The sequence below is a fragment of the Sorex araneus genome, chromosome 5 (assembly GCF_027595985.1).
Source record: "Sorex araneus isolate mSorAra2 chromosome 5, mSorAra2.pri, whole genome shotgun sequence".
NCBI lineage: Eukaryota > Metazoa > Chordata > Mammalia > Eulipotyphla > Soricidae > Sorex > Sorex araneus.
Window position 1 is genome coordinate 186722574 of NC_073306.1, and position 10401 is coordinate 186732974.

The 10401-nt window shown below is 37.0% G+C and overlaps 1 non-coding gene and 1 pseudogene across 1 annotated transcript; both read right to left on the bottom strand.

The window, feature by feature from the left end:
- Positions 1-2345: 2345 nt before the first annotated feature.
- LOC101553370 (ubiquitin-60S ribosomal protein L40-like) lies at positions 2346-2873 on the bottom strand (annotated as a pseudogene).
- A 4442-nt stretch (positions 2874-7315) lies between these two features.
- Positions 7316-7450, bottom strand: LOC129405329 (U8 small nucleolar RNA). Its single transcript, XR_008630497.1, has one exon. It is a non-coding gene; the product is annotated as a U8 small nucleolar RNA (small nucleolar RNA).
- Between the last annotated feature and the right edge of the window lie 2951 nt (positions 7451-10401).

Consider the following 10401-nt stretch of genomic DNA (forward strand, 5'->3'; position numbering starts at 1 on the left):
ACATTAATTGTCCATTTGAGCAAAATTTCAGAGTTTTATAGTACACCAAAAACTCAGTAAGATGTAAATAAAAGACATAGACACATTTTTATTTTTTTGTCCAATTATATTAAGTGAAGTTTCTTGAGATGTTTGATATTTTGTGGACACAATTGACATATCCTCCAATGTATAGGACAAATAAACATATTTGATAGCTCACTTATTTAAAACATTGTTAAGGCACTGTAATTTACAACTTTTCATAGTTAAGTTTTAGACACGCAATGTTTCAACACCAATCCCAGCAGCAATGTCAACTTCTGCCTACCACTGTTCCCAGTTACTCTCTCATCCCCTTGACTTATTCCTTGACAGGTATTTGTAATTTTGATTGTATGCATGCATTCAGCTTTGCTGATTCTACAGTTCAGATACATAGACGTACCATATCTATAAACAACCTATGTGTCCCAGACACCTTTCCACTAACGCTGTTTGTTCCCATCTGCCTTTTATTACCTCCCTTGTTTTTTTTTCTTTCACTATCTTTCTCATTTCTATAATCCAAGAAATTATGTATCCTGCCTTCAATCTCTTGCATTCCTTTGTCCTGTTATTGTATATACCAAAGACAAATAAGATCATTTGGCATTTGTCTTTGTTCTTCTGATTTGCTTTGCTTAACATGGTATCCTCTGCTTCTGTCCCCGATGCAGTAAATTACATGATTTTCTTCTCACTTTAAGCTGCCGTGTATTCCATTGTGTTAATATACCACATCTTTATTCATTCTCTGTCTTTGGACACCCAGGTTGTTTTTTTATATCCTAGCTATTGCACTAAGTGATCCAATGAATGATGGCATGCACGTATTTATGAATGATATGTGTGTATGAGTGTGTGTGCTTGTGTGTGTGTGTGTGTGTGTGTGTGTGTGTGTGTGTGTGTGTTAAATCTGGAGGTAGATATTAAGTGGAATTTCTGGGTAATATGGCAAGTCTATTGTCACTTTTATGAGAAATCTCTACGTTATTGTCTAAGGGATTGAGCATGGATCACTTAGTGCAATAGCTAGGATATAAAAAACAACCTGGGTGTCCAAAGACAGAGAATGAATAATCAGTGGATGAGAATTCTTTTTCACCACATTCTTGACAACCCAGACTGATCTTAGTTTTATCTGATATATGCCATTCTCTATGGTGTGAGATGATATTGCATAGTGAATTTGATTTATATTTCCCTGATAATAAATGATGATAAGTATGTTTTCATGTGCGTGTTGGTTAGTTGTCTTTATTCAGAAATACGTTGTTTCATTTTCTCTTATTGATATTAAGTATAGTTTATATTCTCAAAAAAATAAAATTTTAGAAAAATGTTTGTTTTGGATCCCTTTTAATTTCTTATTATTTTTGATCAAAATATAACCATATTTACTTATTCAAGTTGAAATATGAAGATTTAGATAATCTTAAAATAAAATATTGACTATTACATAAGTACAGTTTATTTTTTAATTTGGAATTAAAGAATTAAATGAATTAACAAAATTAATTAATAAAATTCAGTTTACTTGGTAAAAAATAAATCTCGATGACAATAATATCAACACTATTAATAATAATTTATATTTTCTTGTTGGGGCTGGACTGAGCTATCAGGGCGAGCCCATGTATACTGTACCGTACTACGGACAGGAACATATGGACCCATGAAAATGGGTGAGATTTCTCGTGTGTCCTGACTAGTTTGGATGAAGCTGAACATTTTTTGCCTTCAAGCTGCCTTCAGAAAATAATTTCAGTATATTGAAAAGAACAGTTTTCCTTCTTTCACAGAAGCCTGACTGGTCTTTGACATGCAGATGGTGTTAGCCAGGCCTGACCTTTGATATTGTAAATTGTAGGCTCTGGCCCAGCCTGTCTTTGGGATGTAGATTTTAGGGGTGTGTGTGTGGGGGGGGGGGGCAGTTTTGTCTTTGGGATGTAAATCCAAGTGCTTTTAGTTCAAAAAGGCTTCAGTTTTGGTTTTGTATCTTCTTTCCTGAGGCCAAGATTACTGGCCTGCAGATGCAAGGAAATAATGCATGTTCTATTGCCTCAATGTTCTTCCTGTAACTTTTTTTGATACCTTTGGTGACTGTATTGTGCCCTTTAGAGGTACCATGACCAATAAAAGGAGATCACGGGGTTCTCTACCTTTGCCAAAGAGTCAGAGAGCACCTAGACCCTCCAAGAACACATTCCTTCCGAGTTCCTTATCTCAGTGCCTCAGACTGCATGAATGTTCACGCAGCATTTTCTCCTACATACTGTTTGCATAATTACGATTAGTTTACCTCTACATCCATTTAAAAGTTTTTAACTTGATTTGTATGTTTTTTCTATAACAATAAATGTTATACTGTGATAATTTTTTTTTTCTCCAGTCAATGAAAGGGAAACTTTATTGAGGCAGCAGGGGATGCGGCGCATGAGGTGCCTTCCTAAGTTGAGCCTCTTCTTGGGGCTCAGGTTGTTGGTGTGCCCACTCTTCTTCTTGCGGCAGTTGACGGCGTGGGGGTGCAGGCAGGCATGGCACTTCCGGCTGATCATCTTCTCACAGTTGTACTTCTGGGCCCGCTGGCGCAGCGAAGGCTCAATGATGTCCCCGCAGAAGCGCAGCACCAGATGCAGGGTGAACTCTTCCTGGATGTTGTGGTTCGAGAGGGTGCGGCCACCCTCCAGCTGTTTGCCCGCAAAAATCAGACGCTGATGGTCTGGCAGGATGCCTTCCTTGTCCTGGATTTTTGGCTTTGATATTCTCCAATGTGTCACTGGGCTCTACCTTGAGGGGGATGGTCTTGCCATCAGGGTCTTCACAAAGATCTGCATCTCTGCGTCTCCCGCCCGGCCGGCCGCCTCGTTAACGAGAAAGAGATACTGTGATGAATTTTAGAGGTGAAAATAAGGAATCACATGTGAATCGGAGTACAAAAAACAAAACAGAAAGAGATTCACATGTCCAACAAAGTATAAAAAATATGTTATCTAAAAATGTGGAATTTCAAAAATATATAGATCATGGACACAATTCTCTCAAATTTCTATCCACTTTTCTAGTCTGACTTTCCTTTCTCATGGTTTGACAAAGTTTACCAGCAACAAATGTATGCTTTGTAGTTTGTTCCCAATAAGATACAGATTATCGATTTATTTGTGCTAAATCTTGCAATAATCACAGAACCAATGTGATATATAGGAGAGAGACCTAGAGATTGTTGCTGACCACAGCATTATAAAAGAGTTAAAATTATAACGATTAATTTTGCATATGTTAATCTCTGCTGTCTGGTATTTTTTCCCAAAGTTGTTTTCCTCTCTTTGCAATTTTCTGTTGAAGAGGAGGGCAGGTTAAGAGTCAAGAACTGAAGGGCAGGTTAAGGGTTAACCACTGAAGTTGCCCTTTGTAACTACTTGACTGCTTTGAAAGATGTCTTCAGGACCTACCCCTGGGCATGACTCTGTCACCAAATGGGCCAACAAACTGCCCCTAGGAACTGTAAACAAACATCTGCTTGGAATGGTCAACAAATGTTGAAATTAGCATATTAAGTGAAATAGGTGTGGTTTTCCCTTTTGTATGGTTTTCCTTTGATCCAATACCTGTGATTTTCTTTGATATGTATGATTCTCCTTTGATTCAATACATGTAATTTTCCCCCAATATGTGTGATCCCCTTTGATATATAGATGTCATTCCCTTTGATATGTGAGATTTTCATTTGTCAACAAATGTTTAGATATGCAAATTAAGTGACCTATGTGATTCCCTTTGATATGTGGGATTTTCATTTCTCCCCCAAAAGGGTATAAATACAGCCTGCTTTTTGGAGGTCGGGGCCTTCAGTTATGCCACGCTATTGAGGCACAATTGAAGGTCCCAATATAGCTATATTGGCTTAAATAAACCCCATGCATTTGCAGAAAGAGTTGTCTTGGTTTTGTTCTTTTGTCTCTCCGAGCCTCCCCCCGGGCAGAGATCTTCCACCCCTAACACTGTTATTGGTTATTTTCCTATCTATCAATTATCCAAGATAATTGTTTCAATATTTACTACCAAAAATATTCTTTAAGTATCTATTTAAAGCAAATATTTTATTATACAGATGTTTTAAATATATTCCTGTTAGACTTATACTCATTGTTACTGAATACACTTGTTTATTTATTCTTTACCTCACTAGAATGAAATTATTATACTTATGTTCGCCAAAGCAACCTACAAAATTACTGCACTATTTATGGCTGTATTGAAAAATTTAAAATATGTCCAAAGGGTATAAAGAAATGGAAAGATATAGAAAAGGTAAGGATGGAGATAAGTGGGGTGAAGGGAGAATAGATATATGGAAAAAACGGTTGAAAGAGAAAAAAACCAAGAAATATAAATATATGTGTATTCATTTCATAATGCATCTCTGACCGTTATGCTGTTATAATGTTCCTATAGATCTGGAGTGATAGACAGCACAGCAGGTAGAGCATTTGCCTTGCACTCATCCGACCCAGGTTTGATTCTTCTGTCTCTCTTGGAGAGCCAGGCAAGCAACCGAGAGTATCTCACCTGCAGGGCAGAGCCTGGCAAGATACCCCTGGCATATTTGATATGCCAAAAACAGTAAAAACAAGTCTCACAATGAGACGCTACTGGTGTGTGCTCGAGCAAATTGATTAACAATAAGACGACTGTGCTACAATGCTAATGTTCCTATAGCAGACCACATTGGTACCTTTAGTAAATATTGTGATGGATTTTATATCAACCTGAACAAGCCAAGGTAGGCCTAAGTAATTGATAGCACATCACCTCTGGTGGAGATGGTGGTGGTCTAGAAGAGAACAGCATCATTATCACTAGACAGTTTTAGCAAAATCCCCCCCTCACTAATGTGCATGGACACCACCCAATTCATTGGTGATGAAATACGTAGAGCAAAAAGGTAGATAGGTGAGATTTCTTTATTTTTCTCTGTAGGACCATCTGTTTTCCCATGAAAGGAAATATAGAAGATACTAGTTCTCCTGGTTTTAAACTATAGGCTTTATTTCAGGGACTCCCCTCGTCCTTAGGCCTTTGGACTTGGACTGAGTTATATCATCTGCTTCCCTGATTCTTCCACATGAAGAGGGCACATCATAACATATCTCGGGCTCTGTAATTGCATAAGTCAAATCCCATAATAAATCTAGACTTATATGTCTCTATATATCTTATTGATTCTGTTTCTCTAGAGTACTCTGAAAAATATAGTTTTCTATTTTTCTGTAGCAAATTACTCCATGACTTATCAGCTGTAGGCCAAAAAAAAAAAAAGACATTTATTATGTCAAACTATTTCTGAAGGCTAAGAAACTGAAATCAGTTCCACAGTGTTTCTGATCATAAGTACACACACACCCACACACACACACCACACATACACACACTCACACACTCACACAAACACACAAACACACAAACCAAGAGGCCACCCACCCTAGCTTGTTGGGCCTGGCAGTGTGACAGTGGCATTTTGATATTATAGACAGGTTATGCTCTGGAGTCATCAGAGTATCGTGGCAGTATTTAGAGGAAGTAAAGTGCCAAGGATCAAACTCAGAGCCTTGTGAATGTTTGACATATATGGCTGACCCCAAAAATCCTTCTTGAGCTAATTTGTAATCAATTTAGATTGTATTCAGCCACAGTCACAGACTCATCCGTAGTTTATAGAATTAATTCCAATCTCACTCATGTGACTGTTAAGGAAGATAATGGGACAATGGTGAAGCGAAAGTTCACATTATGGTAGAGGGTATGGTGCTGAAATAAAACTTAACTATTATTATTATTGTAATTTATGGTGCTTGATATTTTTAGAAATAATGCAAACAAAAAGTTTAAAAGACCATTTCATTACCATGTGGAACTGTTCATAATATGAAAAATTGACTTCTCTAAGGTCCAAGAAAAAGAAGCCTAGTTACCAAGATAAAAAGATTATTGATTTCATAAGAAATTTTGAATATTACTTAATATCATTGTTTTATATTCCACTTATAACATATAACCATAGGATTTTATAATTCATAAGGTATATGATTATGAATATATAAGAAATGGTAACACTAAAACAATAAAATGGAGACCGTAGTGTAATTAAAGCCCTAAGACCCAATGCTTATTGACTTTTAAGCTTTTTTAGTTTCCCAAGAGATAAATACTATTCACAATCAATTCATCATCTAGATATTATCATCCAAATCAAATGAAGATGCAGTTTTAACGTTTTTAATGCAGTCTATAAGTACATATGTTTACTGCAATTCTTTTTAATATGTAGACCTTTGACTTAAAGAGACAATACTACACATATTATAAATATATAATTTTAAAACAGGTACAGGATACTTGATTCTCTTTCCTATGAGTTATTCTACCAGGCTTTAGTTAAGCTCTTTGAGGCATGCTACTCTTTCTAAAAAATGAGAAGTGGCACATATGAGCAGTTGAAAAAAATAATTTATTAGCTTTATGTTAATTTCATAGAAGTCTTTTCCTTTTGGGTCCTGTGACTTTAAGATATTATTTATGCAAATTGTTTTGTTTAAAATATCAATTTTTTTACTATATTGTCAATATTGCAATAATGTCACACCATCCCCACCACCAGCCTCCTTAGTATCCTCAGATCCCAATTGTATTTTCCATATCTTTTCTCTCAAGGTATGTTTCCTCTGGAGAATGTCTAGCGCTTTGCTTTGCTTCTTTATAACACACATACAAATGAGGTCACCTGATATTTATTTCTTTATGACCCATTTCACAGTACTACTTCCTCCAGCTTTATCCAATTTGAGCAAACTGCAATATTCTCATAGCTGAGTAATACTCCATCATATAGATCTACCACAAAATCTTTGCTCATTTGTTGCTGGACACATGGGCCATTTTCAGGTCTTGGCAACTACAAATAAGGCTATGATGAACATAGTCATGCTTTTATATGTTTTTGCGGTTTTGTGTCAATGACCCCAAAATTGAGTTGCAGGTTATATGGATATTCTATAGTTAACTTCTTCAGAGATGTCTCTTGTTTTTAATAGGAAAAAAATTAGTATACATAACACTTCTCGCAGCTATTCCTTTTTAGTAACATCTCAACCAGTATTTACTGTTCCATACATTTTATATAGACCATTCTCACTAGTATAAGGCAACATTTTTTTCATATATTTTAATCTGAACTTCCCTGGTAATCAGTGAGAGTAAACGGTTTTAATTTTTATATTATTTATTTATTTTTAAAAGCTGGTAGGTGCAATTAGGGTGTTGCAAGCCTTAATCACTCAGAGACATTAATCATGAATCATGCAAACTCCAATCATCATGCTCTGGCTGACCTCTGAATAGAGGAGCAGCTAAGAATTATTCTACCTGAGGATCGTCGAACATTTTTTAATATGCATGTTGATAATCTTTATGTTTTCTTTGAGGATGTGTCTGTTCATCTCCTTCCCTGTTTTTAATAATTCTGTTTAACTTGCTGTATTTAATTGAGATTTGAGAATACTTTCTTATATCCTGGATATTAGATCTTTTTCTGATGTATGCTGTTTTCTCTCAGCAGCCAGGGTAAATTATTATTTTAGGTCTCATTTCTTTCACATTATAGGAGCTTTTTATTTTGATGGAGTTCCATTCATATCTTCTTTCCTATTATTCAATGGAGTTGCATTAATGAAGATTCCTCTGGGGTCAAGATCTTGAGAATTGCTTATGATTTTTTTCAATGCAGTTTATAATTTTTTTTTATATAGAAGGGTTTTGGCTTAACCAATTTTTTACTTATTCTTGGTGTGGAGTGTAAGACAGGTGTCTAGTTTCATTATTTTACATATGGCTAACCATTTTTCCCAGTACCATTTGTTGAGGATCTCCTAGTCCCTTTGTCATAACTGTTACTGTGATTACATCTGAGGGTTACCTGGGCTCCCAATTAGCCTCCTTAAATTTGAGAGACTGTCTTTGTTCTAGTACCATATGTCTTTGATTGTTATGGATTTTTAGTAGAGATTCAAGTCTAGAAATAAAAAGATTCCTAAACATTTTTCTTTAGAATTATGTGGGCTATTCTGGGAGTTTTATGGTTCCATGTGAATTTTGAAGTGTTTATTCTATATCCTTAAAGAATTAAGTAGAAAATTACATGGGAGTTGTGTTGTACAATTAGGGATTACTTTGGACATGATGATGTTTCAACAAGATGTCCCTTCCAAATTATGAAAAAGAAATGTGCGTACTGTTTTCTCTTACGTTTTCTTTTATTTATATAATAAATAATTTCTAATTTAAACTTGATACATTTCTTACCCTTATTATTAACTTGAGTCCTAGGTATTCTATTTTTTTATGTTCATAGATGGGATAGTTTTTAAAAACAATTTATTTCTCTTCTCTACTGTTTCTGTATAAGAAGGCACCATATTTCTGTGTGCTGAATTTGTAGCCTTCTGCTTTACTATATCACTTGTATCATTTGTCATTGTGTTGATCATCAATTTGTTTGAGCAGGGGCAAGTAATGTCTCCATTCGTCCCTGTCACATGTCAGTATAGCCCAATGGCATCAGCTCGCTCCAGGAACACGAACAGCCTCAAACTATTTATTCAGGGTCTTGACGAGAAGTCTGACCATTTCATAGGTGTTCGGTCATGTGGTATTTTTATGCCCCGTGTAATCCAGTCAGTAACAGCTCTAGTCAAGCTGTGATCTCTAAATCACATTATGTGTCCAGCCCATCTTGGATGCCTTGGCATATGAGAAAGCATCCCTGATTCTTGATCCTTGATGGAGGTCGGAACTCCAGATTCCTTCTCTCACTTGAGTGAAACGTGATATTCAGAGCATAGCTCTTTCAATTCCTCTTTGGGAGACTCGAATAGCGTTCCTATCCTGTTTTCATAGAGCCCAGGTCTCTGAGGCGTATGTTAGTGCAGAAAGAATGGTAGAGTTGAAAATATGTGTGGAGAGCTGGAGGTTGTTCATCCTCTTGAAGGCATTCCACACCACTCTCTTCCTCCTGCGCAGCTCAGGTGCTAGGTCGTTTGGCATGTTGTGTTCTCAACCCAGGTACATATAACTGCTATACTTGGAGATGTTTGTTCCATTGAGAGCAAATGGAACATCAGGAACTTGTTTATTTCTCTTGAACATTGTCTTCGTGAGATTCAGTTATAATCCCATCTTTCCACACTCACGCTTGAAGTTGGCCAGCATTTGTGCTGCTTGGCTAATGTTTGGTGTTATTAGAATGATGTCATCAGCGAAATAGAGGTGTCTTAGTTGCTGACTGTCTATCTTCACTCCCATTTCTTCCCATTCCAGTCATCACATGACATTTTCAAGGGTGGTACTGGAGAGTTTCAGTGAAATGGTGTCGCCCTGCTGAACCCCTCTCTATACGTGAGTGATCACTTCCTTGTAGAATGGTGAGATGCTGGTGGTGAATCTATAATATACTTCAAAGAGGATCCTGATGTACTAAGTTTGAACACCCTGCTTTGTCTGGGCTTCAATGACCACTTCAGTCTCAACAAAATCAAAGGCCTTCTTTAAATTGATGATGTTAGACAGAGCAGCATCTTGAACTCTCATGAAATCTCAATGAGCTTGGTCACCATGTGGATATGGTAGATTGTGCTGAAACCTTTTCGGAACCTGGCTTTCTTGCATGGGTGTCCTTCGTCTAGTGCTTTGCAAATCCTATTCAGTATGACTTGAGTGAATGAATAACCTGTAGAAAATGGACAAAAGGCAGATCGGGCAATAGTTGTGATGCAGATGTCTCCCTTCTTTTACAACAGGATGATCCTGCTGGTTTTCCATTGGGAAGAATCTGCATTCAGACAAGTAGCGTGTGAAGAGCTGAGCCAGTGTATTGATGAGTACTAGCAGTGGATTCTTAAGGTGTTCGGGTCTGATCTTCTCTAGACCGGGTGCTGTACCCTTCTTTACCAATGAAATGATGTGTGGGATATCAGAATGGAGAAGGCTGAGAATGACATATCCATCCTGGAGAAATTGGTATGTGGGCAGTTGGACACGGCTATCAAAGAGATGAGAGTAGAAGTCGTGGATAATCTTTCCCATTGCCCATCTGAAAGATGTGATAGATCCATCAGGATGTCAGAGGACAGTCATCTTGGTCTTATAGTTGGAGAAGGACAGGCAGGCGTTGTGAATACTTTTCCTGGCTTCTGCCTCATCAGCCATCACTTGCTACTCTTCTCTTTCTGAGGTCTTTCTTTATCAATACTCTGCACAGCTTTGCGAGCTCAGATGTTAAATTGTGACTGCTTGGGGCTCACGCCAAACCACGTTAGTGAATGAGTT